Below are 19188 nucleotides of genomic sequence, written 5' to 3' on the forward strand. Positions count from 1 at the left end.
ATCACAATGTAACTACAAGTGAAGGCTACAGTCAGACATGCAATCAATGCTGGAGCCATCACAATGGGACTGTCTGCAAGCAAAGGAGACCCTCAGACTTGAAACAACTGTCACAGTGTAACTAGCTACAAGTGAAGGCTACAGTCAGACATGCAATCAATGCTGGAGTCATCACAATGGGACTGTCTGCAAGCAAAGGAGCCCCTCCGACTTGAAACAATAAAATATCACAATGTAACTACAAGTGAAGGCTACAGTCAGACATGCAATCAATGCTGGAGTCATCACAATGGGACTGTCTGCAAGCAAAGGAGACCCTCAGACTTGAAACAACTGTCACAGTGTAACTAGCTACAAGTGAAGGCTACAGTCAGCAGTCACTCATGCAATGCTGGAGTCATCACAATGGGACTGTCTGCAAGCAAAGGAGGCCCTCAGATGTGAAACAACGGTCACAGTGTAACTAGCTACAAGTGAAGGCTACAGTCGGCAGTCACTCATGCAATGCTGGAGTCATCACAATGGGACTGTTTGCAAGCAAAGGAGACCCTCAGACTTGAAACAACTGTCACAGTGTAACTAGCTACAAGTGAAGGCTACAGTCGGCAGTCACTCATGCAATGCTGGAGTCATCACAATGGGACTGTCTGCAAGCAAAGGAGGCCCTCAGATGTGAAACAACTGTCACAGTGTAACTAGCTACAAGTGAAGGCTACAGTCGGCAGTCACTCATGCAATGCTGGAGTCATCACAATGGGACTGTCTGCAAGAAAAGGTTACAGTCACACACACAGCACAGGAGAGCATCAGAGGTGAAACTGTGGTACAGCTCCGTTTGAATATCTACTGACAAAGGTTACACTCAGGCACACAGACAGAAGGCCCCAGATGTGTTACAGTGTGACTGTCTGGAATGAACTGTTCCAGTCAGACATACACGACGAGAGCGCCTCACAGATGAAGCTGTGAAACATCTCAGCTTGAATAACTACAAACAGAAGTTACAACCATGTCCGCAGTTTGTAACCGACTGTCTGTTGCAATGCGACTGCCCATACGTGAAGGCCAGTTTTAAGACGCATCATAAAGGAGACCATAGGGTATGAAACAATGCTGCACCACGGTGTAAATGTCTGCCAGCAAATATTACAGCCCCAAGCTGAGATGTAAAACCATTGTATGTTTTAGTTTATCTATAAAGAGGACATTAAGGTACTTAGCACAGGGCACCCTGAGTTGTGAAAGGATTCTACATCCATGTCACAGGGTGACTGTCACACGCAAAGGGCGTAAGCGCCTGAGGGGCGAAGTTATTGTATATCTCAGTCCATCTACAAACAAAGGTTAGTCAGGCATGCAGTATGGCAGATCTCAGATTACATATTGAAACAGCTCAGCGTCACTGTCAAAAAGGAAAGGCTAACGTCTGGTGCACAGGAAAGAGACCGGAAACAACAGTCTGTCTCAGAGGGTCTGCCAGGAAATAGAACAGGGGTCAAAGGTGAGCAGCAGGACTGCAGGCAGACGGGAGAGAGAACAGGGCAAGGATGAGCACAATAAACAAAAAGAACAAACGGCAAACCAGGGTCAAGCACTTCCAGTCCATGTATAATAGCAATTCGTGTGGTGGTGCAAACTCTTCCCACACCCGCCGTCCAAGGGTGTTATATAGAAGCCAAACACAGAATAATTGGAAGGTGCACTCGTTTCAGAGTCAGTGAAGTGAAGTGAGTCGCTTATTCCGTACAAAAGGTCCTTTTATTCAACAAATTGTTCAAAACTGGCACACAGCCAACGCGTTTCGTTCCCAATTCTTTGCCAGTGGGAACTTCGTCAGGGCTCCTAAGTAGTCGGTCCACAATTGGCCTCAATTGTGTAGAGCAAATGTAGAGCTCTCTCAGGCTGAACAATCCCAATCAAATGATTTATATAGACTTGGCCACTCACTTATATTTGGTGAGAAGGAATATCTTGAGCGATGTGGAGTAGTGTTAAACACTACTCCACATCGCTCAAGATATTACTTCTCACCAAATATAAGTGAGAATATCTTGAGCGATGTGGAGTAGTGTTAAACACTACTCCACATCGCTCAAGATATTCCTTCTCACCAAATATAAGTGAGTGGCCAAGTCTATATAAATCATTTGATTGGGATTGTTCAGCCTGAGAGAGCTCTACATTTGCTCTACACAATTGAGGCCAATTGTGGACCGACTACTTAGGAGCCCTGACGAAGTTCCCACTGGCAAATAATTGGGAACAAAACGCGTTGGCTGTGTGCCAGTTTTGAACAATTTGTTGAATAAAAGGACCTTTTGTACGGAATAAGCGACTCACTTCACTTCACTGACTCTGAAACGAGTGCACCTTCCAATTATTCTGTGCAAGGATGAGCACAAGCGTGGGTTGAGTAGGGAGAGATCATAGGTCCCATCCTATGACTTGTCCCTGAAAGTCACAGTAAGTCCAGGAAGCGGGCCCTGATGGGCAGTGGGAAAATGGGGAGGCCCGGCCGAGCATCAAAAGCACCCATCGGAATGAGGCACGGTGAGCAGTGTGAGAATGAGGTACTGGTAAGCAGTGTAAAAAAAATGAGGCAGGTACTGGTGAGCAGTGTAAAAAAATGAGGCACTAGTGAGCAGTGTAAAAAAATGAGGCACTGGGGAGAAGTGTATCAAGCATTTGCAATGCAATAGGTCTCGCATTTACGCGAGTTTGAGCTATTGACATTGCAAATGACAATGCCTTTTATTTTTGGTTTTTGAACATAAATAAAAGGCATTGTCATTTACAATGCCAATAGCTTAACCTTGTGTAAATGCGAGACCTATTGCATTGCAAATGCTTGTTTTGATTTGTATTAATTGTATGGTACTAGAGTTTAAGCTGTCGTGGTATTCAAAGCATTTTAAGGGACCTATTGATTATATTCTCTAGATGTATTTTGGTTAATGTTTTATGTGAATCTCTTTGGAGTTCTGTAACATATATAAAAAATTAACTTGTAACCGACTCATGGTTTCTAGCTTTCAGGCATCAATCGGAGTCCAGAAAAGCCCCGCAGATCTTAGTGGAGTCCCAGGGGTTTTCGGTGATCAATTATATGTGGAAACATGGATTACAAAAGACTTCTTTTGGGAATATGTAGGTTCGAAAGTATAGTTTGCTAAAATCTCATCCTTCCGTACATTTCAATTTAACATATTTGGCGGCAAGCGTTCTACTGAGTTTATGTGTAACAAGAGTATCGGGTCAAGTGACTCCGGATTGTACGGCTGTATGTAATTTTGCACCATTAAAAATATATTTATATATATATTTGGCGGTAAGCGTTTGATGTAGAGATGAGCCCATTAAACATTTTGGAAGATATTTATTTAAGTCTATATTTTAGAATCTTTTTCAGTCTGTTTTGACATAATTCGTAAAACCAGCTAAATGTTTTCTGGATCGGAGCATTTGCCTGTCTTACACTTCTGACCTCTAGATGGCAGTATTGACTTGGCAATGGTGCTCCTCGGCTCCCTACAGAACATAATAGGGAAATGGCTGATATGAAGCAGAGTTGTAAAATATTATGTTGGATGTATTAATCGTCACCGCTATTGTGAACCTGTCTAGTTAACTGTCCAAGAAGCCGTCACATCATCCTAGGTAAAGAAGGCAGCGAAAACAAAGCTGTAATTGGCAAAGCAATGTATGTCTAATGAGGTGGTGGCATATTGCGGCGACCTTTATAACAAGCAGGAAGTGGGATAAGGGAGGGGGTGGCAAATGGTGAGCACTTTCGCGCCCGCTTTGATGTTCTCAGTGGCCGCGCAGCTCACTGAGAACATCAAAGCGGCCGCAAAATGATCACGCAGGCTGCCAAATGGTGCGCGCGCCCGGCGCACATGCACTGTAGTTGGCGGCCTGAAAGCACTGGTTTGCATTTCCAAATCCCCCTTTTACAAAAGCTCTCGCGAGAGCAGCGCTAAAGCGCTGGCTCAGGTGAGACCTAAAAATGAGGCACTGGTGAGCTGTGCGAGAATGTGGCACTGGTGAGCAGTGTGAGAACGAGGCACTGTGAGCAGTGTGAGAACGAGGCACTGTGAGCAGTGTGAGAATGAGGCATTGGTGAGCAGTGAGAGAATGAGGCACTGATGAGCAGGGTGAGAATGAGGCACTGATGAGCAGGGTGAGAATGAGGCACTGTGCGCAGTGTGAGAATGAGTCACTGGTGAGCAGTGTGTGAGTGAACACCGAGAACGAAGCACTGGTGAGCACTGGGAGAATGAGGCACTGGTGAGCACTGGGAGAATGAGGCACTATGAGCAGTGTGAGAATGAGGCACTGGTGAGCAGTGTGTGAGTGAACACAGAATGAGGCACTGGTGAGCACTGTGAGAAGGAGGCACTGGTGAACAGTGTGTGAGTGAACAATGAGAATGAGGCACTTATGAGCACTGTGAGAATGAGGCACTGGTGAGCAATGCAAGAATGAGACACTGGTTAGCAGTATGTGATCGAACACTGAGAATGAGGCACTGGTGAGTGCTGGGCAGTGTGTGAGAAGGCAGGAGGAACCGATTCAATGAGCGAAGTGAGCAACTCACACTGAGGAGCACTGTGAGCATGAGACAGTGGTGAGCAGTACGTGAGTGAATACTGAGAATGAGGCACTGGTAAGCGGTATGTGACTTAACATTGTGAGAATGAGGCACTGGTGAGCACTGGGAGAATGAGGCACTAGTGAGCAGTGTGTGAGTGATCACGGTGAGAATGAGGCACTGGTGAGCACTGGGAGAATGAGGCACTAGTGAGCAGTATGTAAGGAGACAAAGTTGTTGATTTAATGAACGATGACAGGAACTGGCACTGGGAAGAGATTTTACAAGTCGGTACTGTAAGCAACAGGATCCACAGGCAGTATAAAGAGCTGTCCTTGGTGGGCTGTGTCAGAGGGAGAAGGTGGGCAGAGGGAGAAGCTCAATGGGTGGGCAGAGGGAGAAGCTCAGTGGGTGGGTAGAGGGAGAGTCTGGCCCTGCTGGGAAGAGGGAGAAGCTGGCCCTGCTAGGCAGAGAGAGAAGCTCCACGGGGGGTAGAGGGAGATGCTCTATTGGTGGGTAGAGGGAGAAGCTCCACGGGCGGGAAGAGGGAGAAACTCCACGGGTGGGCAGAGAGAGAGGCTCAACAGGTGGGCAGAGGGAGATGCTCTATTGGTGGGTAGAGGGAGAAACTCCACGGGCGGGAAGAGGGAGAAACTCCACGGGCGGGCAGAGGGAGAAGTTGGCCCTGCTTGGCAGAGAGAGAAGCTCCACAGGTGGGCAGAGGGAGATGGGTGGGTAGAGGGAGAAGCTGACCCTGCTATGCAGAGGGAGAGGCTCCGTGGGTGGGCAGAAGGAGAAGCTGGCCCTGCTAGGCAGAGGCAGAAGCTCCACGGGTTGGCAGAGGGAGAAGCTCCACAGGTTGGCAGAGGGAGAAGCTCCACGGGGGGGAGGGGTGGATGGAGAAGATCAATGGGTGGGCAGAGGGAGAAGCTCCACGGGTGGGGAGAAGGAGAAGCTGGCCCTGCTAGGCAGAGGGAGAAGCTGCACAGGTGGGCAGAGGGAGAAGCTGGCCCTCCTAGGCAGAGAGATAAGCTCCACAGGTGGGCAGAGGGAGATGCTCTATTGGTGGGCAGAGGGAGAAGCTCCACGGGCGGGAAGAGGGAGAAGTCTTATGGGTGGGTAGAGCGAGAAGCTCCATGGGTGGGCTGGGGGAGAAACTTCATAGGTGGACACAGGGAGAAGCTCCATGGGTGGGCAGAGGGAGAAGATCCACAGGTGGACAAAGGGAGAAGCTCACGAGTGGGTAGGAGGAGTAGGTGGGCAGAGAGCGAAGCTCCACTGGTGGGCCGAGGGAGAAGCTCCACGGATGGGCAGAGGGAGACTATGGCCTTGCTAGGTAGAGGGAGAAGCTGCACAAGTGGGCAGAGGGAGAAGCTCCACGTGTGGGCAGAGGGAGAAGCTGACCCTGCAAGGCAGACAGAGAAGCTCCATGGGTGGGAAGAGGGAGAAGCTGGCCCTGCAAGGCAGACAGAGAAGCTCCATGGGTGGGCAGAGGGAGAAGCTGGCCCGGCTAGGCAGAGGGAGAAGCTGGCCCGGCTAGGCAGACAGAGAAGCTCCACAGGTGGGCAGAGGGAGACGGGTGGGTAGAGGGAGAAGCTGACCCTGCTATGCAGAGGGAGAGGCTCCGTGGGTGGGCAGAAGGAGAAGCTGGCCCTGCTAGGCAGAGGCAGAAGCTCCATGGGTGGGCAGAGGGAGAAGCTCCACTGGTGTGAAGAGGAAGAAGCTCCACAGGTTGGCAGAGGGAGAAGCTCCACAGGTTGGCAGAGGGAGAAGTTCCACGGGGGAGTAGAGGGAGGAGATCAATGGGTGGGCAGAGGGAGAAGCTCCACGGGTGGGGAGAAGGAGAAGCTGGCCCTGCTAGGCAGAGAGAGAAGCTGCACAGGTGGGCAGAGGGAGAAGCTGGCCCTCCTAGGCAGAGAGATAAGCTCCACAGGTGGGCAGAGGGAGATGCTCTATTGATGGGTACAGGGAAAAAGCTCCACGGGCGGGAAGAGGGAGAAGTCTTATGGGTGGGTAGAGCGAGAAGCTCCATGGGTGGGCTGGGGGAGAAGCTTCATAGGTGGACACAGGGAGAAACTCCATGGGTGGGCAGAGGGAGAAGATCCACAGGTGGACAAAGGGAGAAGCTCCACAAGTGGGTAGGAGGAGTAGGTGGGCAGAGAGCGAAGCTCCACTGGTGGGCAGAGGGAGAAGCTCCACGGATGGGCAGAGGGAGAAGATGGCCTTGCTAGGTAGAGGGAGAAGCTGCACAAGTGGGCAGAGGGAGAAGCTCCACGTGTGGGCAGAGGGAGAAGCTGACCCTGCAAGGCAGACAGAGAAGCTCCATGGGTGGGAAGAGGTAGAAGCTGGCCCGGCTAGGCAGAGGGAGAAGCTGGCCCGGCTAGGCAGACAGAGAAGCTCCATGGGTGGGAAGAGGCAGAAGCTTCACCAGTGGGCAGAGGGAGAAGCTCCACTGGTGTGAAGAGGAAGAAGCTCCACAGGTTGGCAGAGGGAGAAGCTCCACAGGTTGGCAGAGGGAGAAGTTCCACGGGGGAGTAGAGGGAGGAGATCAATGGGTGGGCAGAGGGAGAAGCTCCACGGGTGGGGAGAAGGAGAAGCTGGCCCTGCTAGGCAGAGAGAGAAGCTGCACAGGTGGGCAGAGGGAGAAGCTGGCCCTCCTAGGCAGAGAGATAAGCTCCACAGGTGGGCAGAGGGAGATGCTCTATTGATGGGTACAGGGAAAAAGCTCCACGGGCGGGAAGAGGGAGAAGTCTTATGGGTGGGTAGAGCGAGAAGCTCCATGGGTGGGCTGGGGGAGAAGCTTCATAGGTGGACACAGGGAGAAACTCCATGGGTGGGCAGAGGGAGAAGATCCACAGGTGGACAAAGGGAGAAGCTCCACAAGTGGGTAGGAGGAGTAGGTGGGCAGAGAGCGAAGCTCCACTGGTGGGCAGAGGGAGAAGCTCCACGGATGGGCAGAGGGAGAAGATGGCCTTGCTAGGTAGAGGGAGAAGCTGCACAAGTGGGCAGAGGGAGAAGCTCCACGTGTGGGCAGAGGGAGAAGCTGACCCTGCAAGGCAGACAGAGAAGCTCCATGGGTGGGAAGAGGTAGAAGCTGGCCCGGCTAGGCAGAGGGAGAAGCTGGCCCGGCTAGGCAGACAGAGAAGCTCCATGGGTGGGAAGAGGCAGAAGCTTCACCAGTGGGCAGAGGGAGAAGCTGGCCCGGCTGGGCAGAGGGAGAAGCTGGCCCGGCTAGGCAGAGGGAGAAGCTCCACGGCTGGGCAGTAGGGTAAAACTGCACTCATTGAAAAACTGAAACTGACACAGCACAAACATTTTGGAATATTCCCCTAGCGCCTTTTCTGGCATGTTGGCATAAGTCCCTTAATGTGGAAAATGTACTGTGAAATTTACAATTTGCTACAGTATTTTTAAAGTTTTCCCTTAGGGCAAACCCCTTCCCACCCACCTAAAAATAAAGTCTGTCTCACACGGTGTTATCCGAGGCAGGTATTCACACGCCACCACTTTAAAAGTTTGCATCGGTCACCGCCTGTAGGTGGAACGGGTTCTAGAACCAAAAACTGTGGGTGGCACAGTGCAGTGGTCCCCCCCATGGGCGGAGGGAGGTGAGAGCCTCCTAAGGAAAATGTTGGGCCTCAGCATTTATTTATATATTTATTTGGATTAAGGGAAGCAAATGTTACATTCAGGTAGATTAAAGGAATCGTAGACTAAGAAGTTAAATAAAAGTGTGTCCATGGTACAGTGTGTCTTTCCCTCTGGTATTAACCACGACAAGGAGTTTGGTAGTCGTCGGGGGGTAAAGCTTGGTCGGCTCAAGGATCAGCTATACTGCTTTTCCAAGGCAAGCCTGAGATGGGCTTTGTGGGGTGACAGAGCACACGGGGGGTGCCCTCACTGGAGTGACCACTCTGAAGCTTAGTAACCAAGATTCTCTTCCACAGAGACAGTTGAAATAGGTGTCGCTGGACCTCACCCCAAATGTTGCCATCACTCACCGATCTCCGCCCTTAGCACTCCTTTCCCCGGTGGGAGTGAACGGTGGCTGCAGTTCTGGAGCAGTCACATCTGGGCGCTCCCTCGGTCACAGGCCTTCCAGAGGTGCCAGCCACTGGCCATGGTAAGGTTGAGACCACAGCATTAGTTGCCCTACGTGTTGTAAGAACCAGCAAAGCCGGAAGTCTTCAGTCCAGGTCAGATAGACAAGGTTCTGTAAGCTTTGTAGGCTTCTACCTTACTAGCCCCAGTGCTGCTCTTTGCAGCGGGAGCTCCTCCGCTAGGCGGAGGACCGACGCCCCACTGCCCCTTGAGCAGTGCAAAAAGGAAAAATAAAATTATAATATCACAATGTTATGATCATTTCATTATTCCGTACTGAGGCAGTTTTATGGGGCGAGCGGGGCTGGGCTGTCGTCACAGCCAGCAGGGGGAGGAGTGTTTCGGGGCACTTAAGTGAGCAGGACGGTGTGGCCAAACAGTCATGGGCACTTAGCATGTTCTCCACCCGGCTGTATTGCACAGTCTGTGTGGAGAACATGCACAGCCTCTCAGTCCCTCTCCGAGTTCCAAATCAGGGTGGTCAGACCAATCACAACGTTGCTGTCATGCTGGTGACCGCAGCATTGTGACTGGCTTAGGGGAGTCTGGGAGCCTGTGTGCGTCCCTGCGTCAAATGAAAAACAGAAGAGGATGTAGGCGGGGTGGCGGCCAGCAGCCAGGTAAGTTCATTTTTTTCCTACCCCTTTCACCCCCGACTCACCCGTACTATCCAGTGGCAGCCACCACTTGCCTCATGGCCCATGTGCCTAAGTGAGGACACCGGGTCTCTCAAGCCTTCCATGCCGGTCTCCTGAATGTTCATGCTCATCAGAGCTCAAAGTCAGCATGAGCGCCAGGTCACCTGAGCTGACGACATAATTCCATGTGTGAGTCCAGGCCAGGATGTCGAGAGGAGGACATTAGGGGATGGCCACGAGCCAGCTGGCTTCTGCTTACCTGCTCTCACAGAGAAGCAGGGCCCATGACCGCTCTCTCCAAAGCCATCCTGCTCCTTCCTCCTCCGGACGCTCTTCCTGCTGCGGACACACAAGACTGATAGCCTGGTCTTCCTGCCTAATGGTCGCTTACGTGCACATGGGGGACCACAGCCGCTCACAGCTGTTGCTTTTGCAAAGACAAGTGAAGCAGTACTATCCTATCTTCTCCGCGGTGCAAGAGCTGTGGCACAGGGAGGCATGGCGGGCCCCACAGGCCTGCACTGGAACGATGGGATTTTGTAACTACAGCGTTTTCTGCATAATTATGGATTTGCCACATAATCCTCCATCTTCTGCATAATCTTCAAATTTTAACAAAAAAAATGTTTCTCAATCTAATGGATCAAAAGTTACCAAAATGCGACACATTGCCGTGCAGTGAAAAGCCCTTCGCAAAGGTTGATTAGTCATGTTTTTGTTGCTTATACAGCTGTATTTGGGCGTTAAACCAGTACTAAAAAGAGGTGAAACCTTTGCCCAGACAGTGTTAACATGTGTAAAAATGACAAAATAATGAAGTAATACTAGCCACATTACTCTGCATAATTTGACTTTTGTTCCGCATAATTTAGTCAACCCCGTCACATAATTAGGTTTTGTAATGTAATGCGGATTTATAAAGCGCACTATCACCCCACGGGCATCCTGGCGCTGAGGTTTACAGGTACTTCCCTAATTGCCCAAGTTTACCAATCAGAAGACTGTCCTACACTGAGGGAACAGCCACGTTTTAAGCTTCCTCCTGAAGTGGGGGAATTCTTCCACTTGCCTGAGGACAGGTGGAAGATTGTTCCATAGATGAGCGGCCGCATAGCCAAACGCTCTACCTCCAAACCTGGAGGTTCTGATTCTGGCAGTGCCAACCGCATGGGCAGTGGAGGATCGAAGATTTCTTGCGGGGAAGTGCCAGACAAATTTGTCCTGCAGTGGCACTGGCCCAAGTCCATGCAGAGCCTTATAGACAATGCATAGTGATTTGAACTGGATTCTCTGCACTAGAGGAAGCCAGTGGCGCTCCCTACGAGCCGCCGAGGCACTGCGCGGCTGCTTTAAGGCTAACTTGGCGGCAATCGCTTGTATTCTTTGTAACTTCATGATCAAAGAATTAGGCGCACCGAGTAGACGGCAATACAGTAGTCCAGAAGGCTCAGGATAACGCTTCTCACCAGAAGAGCCCTGGCTGACCAGGGTATCATTGGCATAATTTTCCGCAATGCTTTAATAAGGGAGAAGCAACTTCCGACTGTTTTATTTACCTGGTCTTCTAAACTCAGCCTATTGTCAAAAACCCTCGATTGCGCACTGCAACCACCGGTGTGGGAGGCGTGTCTGCCTGAGTAGGCCAGAAATTCACCGGGAGCGGACGAGGGACCTTCTTAGCCGTGCAGTATAGGATTTCCATTTTCCCCCATTAAACTGAAGAAAATTATCTGTAAGCCATCTGGTCGTATTTTGCATGCACTCATGAAAGTTGCTAAGTAGAATAGACTGATCCCCCTCTAGAGAGAAAATAAGCTGCGTATCATTCGCGTAATTCATCAGCTTGATGTTAAATGATGTGTTGATGGGGATCAGTGGTTGCATATATATATTGAAAAGGATTGGGCAAATGGACCAGCCCTGAGGAACACCATACTGGATGGCTCTAAATTCTGAACGAAAAGGAGGGAGGGTCACTGCCTGCTGTCGGTTCTCAAGATAGGACTGAAGCCATTTCAGTGCCAGGCCCTCCAATCCTATTTCAGTGAGCCGCCTTAATAGGATTTTGTGGTTCACCGTGTCGAACGCAGCAGACATGTCTAGTAGGATCAGAATTGCTGGCTGACCCCGGTCTGCCCGCATTCTGAGCTCGTCGAGGACCATTACTAGCGCAGTCTCCGTGCCGTGGCCCGGGCGAATACCAAATTGCACGTCTTCCAGCCCCCGGTTAGTTTCTAAAAATTGTGAAAGGGTTTTGCTAACCAGGCGTTCCAGGATTTTCACCGGATAAGGAAGAAGGGAGATAGGTTGATAGTTAATTGGACACTGGGGGTCCAGAGAGGCTTTTTTCAGCAAGGGTGTCACCATTGCCTGTTTCCAGCAGGATGGGACTGTACCACTGCTCAACGATTGACCGCAGATCTGACGGAGTTTTGGGAATAGCACCCCACTATACTCCTTCCAAATCCTAAGAGGGAGGAGGTCCATAGGGGACCCTGAGGCAGTGCTCATAGCAGGTTTGAGGAATTCTTCTTCCATGGGGGTTTCAAAATGATCTAACGTAGCTCGCTTATTCTCGCATGCCTCACCCTCGACCTGATGGACTGGTGGGTATGTCAATACACTGGGTTCATTATCACTTCTATGATCCTGATTTGCTGTCAGGCCGTTAATTATGTTAGAGATTTTCTCCTCAAAGAAAGTGGCAAGACTATTGCAGAGTTTTTGAGATGCAATAGTCTTGTTTTGTAGGCAGTCAGGTTTTGACAGATCAATAACAATTTTGAAAACAATTTCGCGATTTATTAGATGACTCGAGAATTGTATTGGCATAAAATTCGGCTTTTGCAATTTCCCTTTTGTAATTGCTCAATACAACCTTCAGAGCTGATTTATCGTCATCATCATAATGTTTCCTCCATTTTCTTTCTGCCTGTTTATTGCCTTTACTTAAGTTTTTTAGGTTTTCAATAAACCAAGGGGCTGATTGCTTGTGCTTATTTTTCAGGAATAGTCCTGTCGAGGACTTTAGTGATCTGTTGACAGAATTCCAAATAGTTGGATTATCTTCATCATACCCATGGATATCAATAAATACTGGCAGATGTCTAGGATTGTCAGACAGTTTGTTCCATTCCCTGCCTCGGCGGAAATTGAGCGTGGAGTCAAAATTCTCATTAGCGATGTCCACCATAAAATTAACAAGGAAGTGGTCAGTCCAACCGAGTGGAGAGATTGTCTCCATTTTGACCACATTTTCCTCGGCAAAGATTAAATCTAAGATGTGGCCACCCTGATGAGTGGGGTCCTTTACCAATTGCCGCAGTTTTAGATTCTCACTGGATTGAAGGAAGTCTTTGTGTGCTGACCCAGTACTCCCGCTGGCCCATAATTCCAGTTGCCCTCCCTATACATATGACAGAGAAACTTCTTTCAACACAATCAACACATGATCATGAACCCCACTCACTAGCCATACCGAGTAGAGACTATTCCATCCACTCTGGAACCTCCTTCACCAGTGGATTCACGGTAAGACTGTGCCTTGCCCACAAAGTTTCTACCATAAATATCCTCTCTCAGTCTTCCCAGATTCAGAAGCCTCTATGTGCACTCGTGCCCTGGTGTTTGTGCCCAGAGTTCCGTTGTGGGCCCCGAGGATCCATTGCTCCTTTTAGATTGGTGGTCAGTGCTCGGCAATGAACTCTAGAGTCCTTGAACGGTCCGAGATATGCTTTGGGCAATCGCCACTCCAGGTGCCTGTAGGGGCAAAAGGCTACACGCCATCTTGAGTCTGCGAGTATTAAAAACTTGAGCCTGTGAATGTCGCCATCTTGAGCCTGGGAGTGTCGCCATATTGAGCCTGGGAGGGTCGCCTTCTTGAGCCCGGGAGTGCCGCCATCTTGAGCCCGGAAGTGCTGCCATCTTGAGCCTGGAAGTGCTGCCATCTTGAGCCTGGAAGTGCCGCCATCTTGATCCCGGAAGTGTCAGCTTCCTTAGTCTGCAAGTATTGCCATCTTGAATTTGCAAATGTTCCCATCTTGAACCTGTGAGTTTCGACATCTAAAGCCTACAAGAGTCACCATCAGAAGCCCAGGAGTGTGACCATCTTGAGCTTGGGGGGGGGGGGTCTTGAGTCTGGAGCGTTACCCTTTTGAGTCTAGAGGTGTTGCCATCTTGAGTCTAAGGGTGTTGCCATTGTGACTCTGAGGGTGTCTGCCTTCTTAAGTCCTCAGGTGTCCAGTAACCTAATACTGGATGTCACCATTTTTGAGCCTCAGCATGTCACTGCTCTGGGTCTACGGGTACCCCTCTTCTTGAGCCTATGGGTGCCTTGCCCTGCACCTTCTGATCTTTGTGCAATGGTATAAGGGTGAAACCACTGTGAGAAAGGCCGGCTTATGATGGTTTAGGGCAGCGCTTAGATATGGGCACTACCGTGAACACGGCACAAAGCTGGGAGTTCAGAAAGAGGCGGATCACCACAACAATCAACTGTGTCACCACACAAATGTGACGTGGCACTGGTGCAGTGGTAAGCGTTCTTTTTAAAAAATTGAATGTCTATTCAAGGCCGGTTAATATCACCCAAGAATCGAGGACGATGGATGAACTCTCAGCCTTTCTCGATAGCATTTCCCCGGACATACCCTTCGTGGTGGGGGGAGATCTGAATTCACAATTTGAGCCTCTACCGGGCTTAGTGGATGGATGGACCCTCTCGAGACGAGGACGCCGTTTGGTTGGTTCCTCCCACATATGCTATCCCACCTAGAGCTTGGACACCCCTTGCGGTCCAGGTCACTGCCCTAACACTTAAGCATGGTTTGCAGGCCTGTAATGGCCGTGTAAACTCTGATATCCCTCCAAAGTGGACGTATAATAAACAGGGTAGGGAATCAAGAATAGATTAAATCTTGGTCCAACTCTCCCAGTGGTCGCTAATCATTGACTTTAAGGTAATTACAAGGGAGGACAGCGACCACAATGCGCTCCAGTTACAATATAAGATCCCGGGTCTAGTGGGAAGAAAGGTCATGGTAGGTTCTGCGTCCACGGGGTTGGTCCTTACGTCTAACAGAAGGAGAATTAGATGGGAAAAGCTTGCCACTAATCAAGGGAAAGTCGCAGAATTATACTCCAGGGTAATCCCCATTTTGGAGGTAGTGTGTACTTTAATGGGAAATTCTATCGCCAAAGACACTTATGAGTTATTGCGTTTGGTGCACGATGACTTGATAAAGTCTCTGGCTGAAGTCCTCTTCTGTCCACTTAAGAAGGGGGGGGGGGGCACTAATCGCCAGACCTGGTATAATGTTGCTTGCCGTAAGGCGAAATCAGACCTTTTAATCGCCATTAAGGAAGGCAATAGCCGAGTTGAGATCAAGGCTAGGAGGAGGGAGTATAAGCGATTGATTTTTTTTTTTTTTTTTTAAACCTTTATTGACATTTCAACCAAAGACAAGTATGGGCCTACAACCCCCGGGGCCGGCCGCTAAGCAGTTGGATTAACAGAAAACAAATTTTAATCCCAGGCAGCACCTCGGGAAGAATCTCCATGCTAGTATACTCTTGGCCACTTAGCAGCCCAAGTAGGAAACCAGGATATAAAAGGTTTTCATTTTATAATAGAGAATAGAAGGATAAGGTGCCAAACAATTTCCCAGTAGCGAAAAATGGCGGGCAGAATAGTAAACGTCAACAATAAACAGCAATCTATCAAGTCAATGGCGCTGAAACAGGAGGTTCAGGATGTGGAAGAATATCACGAGCCATTTGCGCCTGCAGTCCCCTGCCCTAAGACCCAGAAAGCACCACGGAAATTGAGGCACTAATGAAAAAGCAGTGATTGACAGCGAAGGAACCTACCGTACTGACCCCAGAAAAGAAAGACAAAGAAAGATAAGAGAAGAGAAAAGAGGCCATAGAAACAAAGTAAAAAACTAAAAAATCTCCTCCCCCAGCCCCCCACCCTGCACCTCTGCAGATGACTACGGCCCCCCCCCCCCAGCAGTGTGCCTGTCGCCCCAGAACCAGACCCGAAATATAGAAGAAACAGAGAAAAAGGAAAAAGAAAAGAAACCCCACCTAACGGGGGAGTGGAGAGAGTATTAATAAACTGGAGGAGGGCCTTCAAACATGCCCCCGGCTTCTCCCTCCCGCACAATGTGTTCCTCCCCAAAGCAAACAGTAATCAACAAAAATTTTACGTTTCAAAGAAAAATGGGGAGCGTTATGCACCTATTACACTATTGGTTATGCCGTGAGAGCACGCAACCCCTGTGCCCGCCCGCCTATTAGATGACAACCTCTGAGGGATCAGTCTTATCCTTGGCCTCTCTTTGCGAATCCACCGATGCATACCCATCGACCCAGTGCCATGTCCAATGTTGCGAGGAAAAGGAGCGTCCAAAAAAGAACCGGAAGCGACACACACATGTAGGATGGACGTCTCTGAATACCAACACAGTCATCATTATGGAGGATCATCTTTCCCAGTACTGCCCCAGGACATGCATTGCACACAAGGTCCAGGATGTAGAAATCAGCCAGAGCAGGCGACCATTGCCTGATTATTGCCTGGGTCGCCGGAGGCTGTGCGTGGGACAAAGCCACCACCTTCTGCTCAAATCTAAAACCTCCGGAACAGACCCGACCTACAGCCAGCCGACCACACGTTGGCACATTGTCAGGAATTTCCAGCTTTCCCCTATTCACAGGGGCGGCCACGACACTGTCCTCCTGTGTGAAGTAAAACAAGTCCCTGGTTACCTGGGGACAGGCAGCTCGCAACTGCTCCGACGCTGACGCAATACCATCAAGCTTTCTCCCCAGTACCCAGGCGCCGTGAACCAGGGTGGAACAAAGGGCACCGAGAGCTTCGAGTAGGTCACCGTACCCCAGCACAGCTCCTCGCGCCCGCTGCGCTACGCTCCTCTTAGCCACACACTCCCAATCTTGCTGCGACCCAGTGTACAGGATGATAGAATCCATCCTATCAAGATGGCCGCAGGGTAGTTCCACCCCAGATTGGGACCGGGACCCAGGCACAAGCGCATCAAGTTCCATGGTACTGCAAACAGGGTTCCGGGGGCAGGCAAAATATGTATCCGGTGTATGGTCACAAGTAACAGTTATCCTCACCCTGGACGAGCGCCCGCAAAAATCCGGGAGCAGCCCGCGAAAATCGGGACGAGTTACAGGCAGCGTCCGAGCAGCTCACTGGCGAGGGCTCAGGCAATTACCGAAGAATCTTGGAATTGCCACCTCGGGCATGCACTCGTTCCACTACGCCCAGTGGTAGGAATGACCACGGCGAAATTCAGGCCAATATCCGCATCGCTCCGGTATTCCGACTCCACCCAGTCACCAATGGCCGCTGTTGTTGAACTGCCGCCCGGCCATGTTGTCCACTCGAGGTCCCGGTTCCAGGGTTGCACAGGCCGCAAACTTCAGGTGAAGATTTCTCCGGCGGTACCGCCGCCAGAAACTTCAGAATCACGCGATCGGTTGCCGCTCTCAATCACCAACACGGGCATATAGCGCAGGCTAAGGATCGCATGCAGGATATCTGTGCGGGATGCGGAGGTTCACGGAGCCGGGATCCTACGCTGCCATCCCGATCGCCATCTTGGCTCCTCCCCTCAGCGATTGATTTTTAACGCTAAGATTGAGTGGGATCAGGAGAAGTGGGAGGACCTTACTAAATCATTAGCCAATAGGGACTCCCGCAAATTCTGGAGAATTGTAAATACTGGCTCAGAAGATCTTCCATCGGCTATAGAACCTAACATCTCAGCTGAAGCCTGGAAGGAGCATTTCTGGTCCCTTTATAGGGTGGAGGCTGGGGTCCCCGGCGAATTACCACCCACTGTAACACCATGTCATTCTGGAGACCATTTTACGGTGACTGAAATTAGAGCAGCAATTTCTGCCTTACCCCTTGGCAAGGCTCCGGGTTTGGATGGCCTCCCCGGGGATCTCTTTAAACAGGAACCAGATGTTTGGGCACCATATCTATTGTCTATGTTTAATGCTATTCTGGGGGGCATGGAGGTGCCTAGTACTTGGCTGGGCGCAGAGATTGTGCCGGTCTTTAAAAAGGGGTCACCTCTGCTCCCAGCCAACTACAGGCCCATTAGCCTTATAGATGTCTCCCAGAAGTTGTTTGGTAGGCTGATTCTTCATCGCCTCCAAACTTGGATTGATGAATTTTCCATCCTTAGCCCCTATCAGGCAGGATTTAGGAAGGGGGTTTCGACTACGGACCAGGTGTTCCGCTTGAAACTTATTTACTGGAAGACCGCAATAATCGAGGGTGGCAGCTTGTACACGGTTTTCGTGGACCTGCGTGCTGCCTTCGACTTAGTCCCAAGAGCAAGACTCTGGTCCGTCTTGGCGGACCTGGCCATACCGCAAGATATCCTTTCCATTTTGATAAGACTGCACATGGGAAATTTTGCACGTGTGAGGTGCGGTAGGAATGGGGTACTTACGGATAGATTTCCGGTTGACAGGGGGGTAAGACAGGGCTGTGTCCTCGCTCCGACCCTGTTTTGCCTCTTTGTCAACGGGGTTATCGACCACCTGCTGAGGGTGGCCGACTCCGACGCACCAAAACTCAATGGCAGCAGGGTGCCCGCTATTATGTTTGCGGATGACACCCTGCTGCTGTCTAAGTCCCCCATGGGAATTCAACGAATTTTAGATGGATTTTCGACCTTTTGTACTGAGCGGGGTCTAGAGATCAATGCAATGAAGATGAAATACATGATTCCCAACCCCCCAAATTCCACCCGGCCTAATCCCATCATAGGCACTCAGAAGTTGGAGAGAGTATGTACATTTGAGTACCATTGAGTCACCATTAATCAAACAATGTCCTGGGACACCCATCGTAACAAGGCCAATTTGAGACTTGTTCAATTAACTAGAGGTATCTGTAGGTTGAGGAATACTTCGTCCTTTAAACCTTTGACCCCAGCCCTACAAATTTATAAAATGCAAGCGCGTGGGGCAGTAGTATACGGTGGGGAACTGTGGGGCCACACCTCTACACAGAACTTACTAGTCACTGAAAACAATTTTATTAGGCAGCTGGCAGCCCTTCCAACAAGTACACCTCTTTTGCCGTTGAGGCTGGACCTGGGATTGAGACCCATTAGTGAAGAGCTGGCACTCAAACCGCTGACTTTCTGGCGTCGATTGTGGGCTAGGCCAGAACTTGCAACATATAGGTCCGAACTACAAGAGATTTTAACTCTGCCAAAAGCCGCTCTTATCCCATGGTTATCCTATGTGAAAAAGACATGTGAGAATCTGGGACGGCCGGAGCTTTGGCGAAACCCAGGGAGTGCGTGCTGTAGGATCCCTAGGAAACTCCTGGTAAAGGAATTTTATGAATTTAAATTATCAAAACTTATAGGGGCTACAAAGGAGGGGTCTCTTACTAACTTATTTATTAAAATGAAAGATGTGTATCACCAAGAGAGTGTTCTTGACAATATCAGCCCGGTCTTCACCAGAAAATTGTTCCTTCAGTGGAGACATAGCTCACTCCCACTTGGGTCATTTACGAAGCAGTGGTCCAATCCCCCCTCATCAGAGCAATGCTCACTATGCACCCAAACCCGGGAGGATGACCTACATATGATCTTTTTCTGTAAAGCATACCGTAGACCCAGAAATTATTGGCTTGTTCCCCTTCTTAAAAACCTGGGTCTGAGGCATTATCTACATGCATACAGAGTGTTAAAAACAGATCTTTCGCCCCCGGTTGTGTTTGCGGTAGCTAAATTTTTAAGAGCAATGTGGCACATTCTAGCAAGACATATAAAGCAGGTTGAGGCTGGGGATAAT

The 19188-nt window shown here is 49.9% G+C and overlaps 1 protein-coding gene across 6 annotated transcripts in view; it reads right to left on the bottom strand.

The window, feature by feature from the left end:
* The window catches only part of TMEM63B (transmembrane protein 63B), a 417772-nt gene that overhangs the window by 155612 nt on the left and 242972 nt on the right, over positions 1-19188 (bottom strand). The gene's annotated exons all lie outside the window — the stretch shown is intronic.

The sequence above is a fragment of the Triturus cristatus genome, chromosome 6 (assembly GCF_964204655.1).
Source record: "Triturus cristatus chromosome 6, aTriCri1.1, whole genome shotgun sequence".
Classification (NCBI taxonomy): Eukaryota; Metazoa; Chordata; class Amphibia; order Caudata; family Salamandridae; genus Triturus; species Triturus cristatus.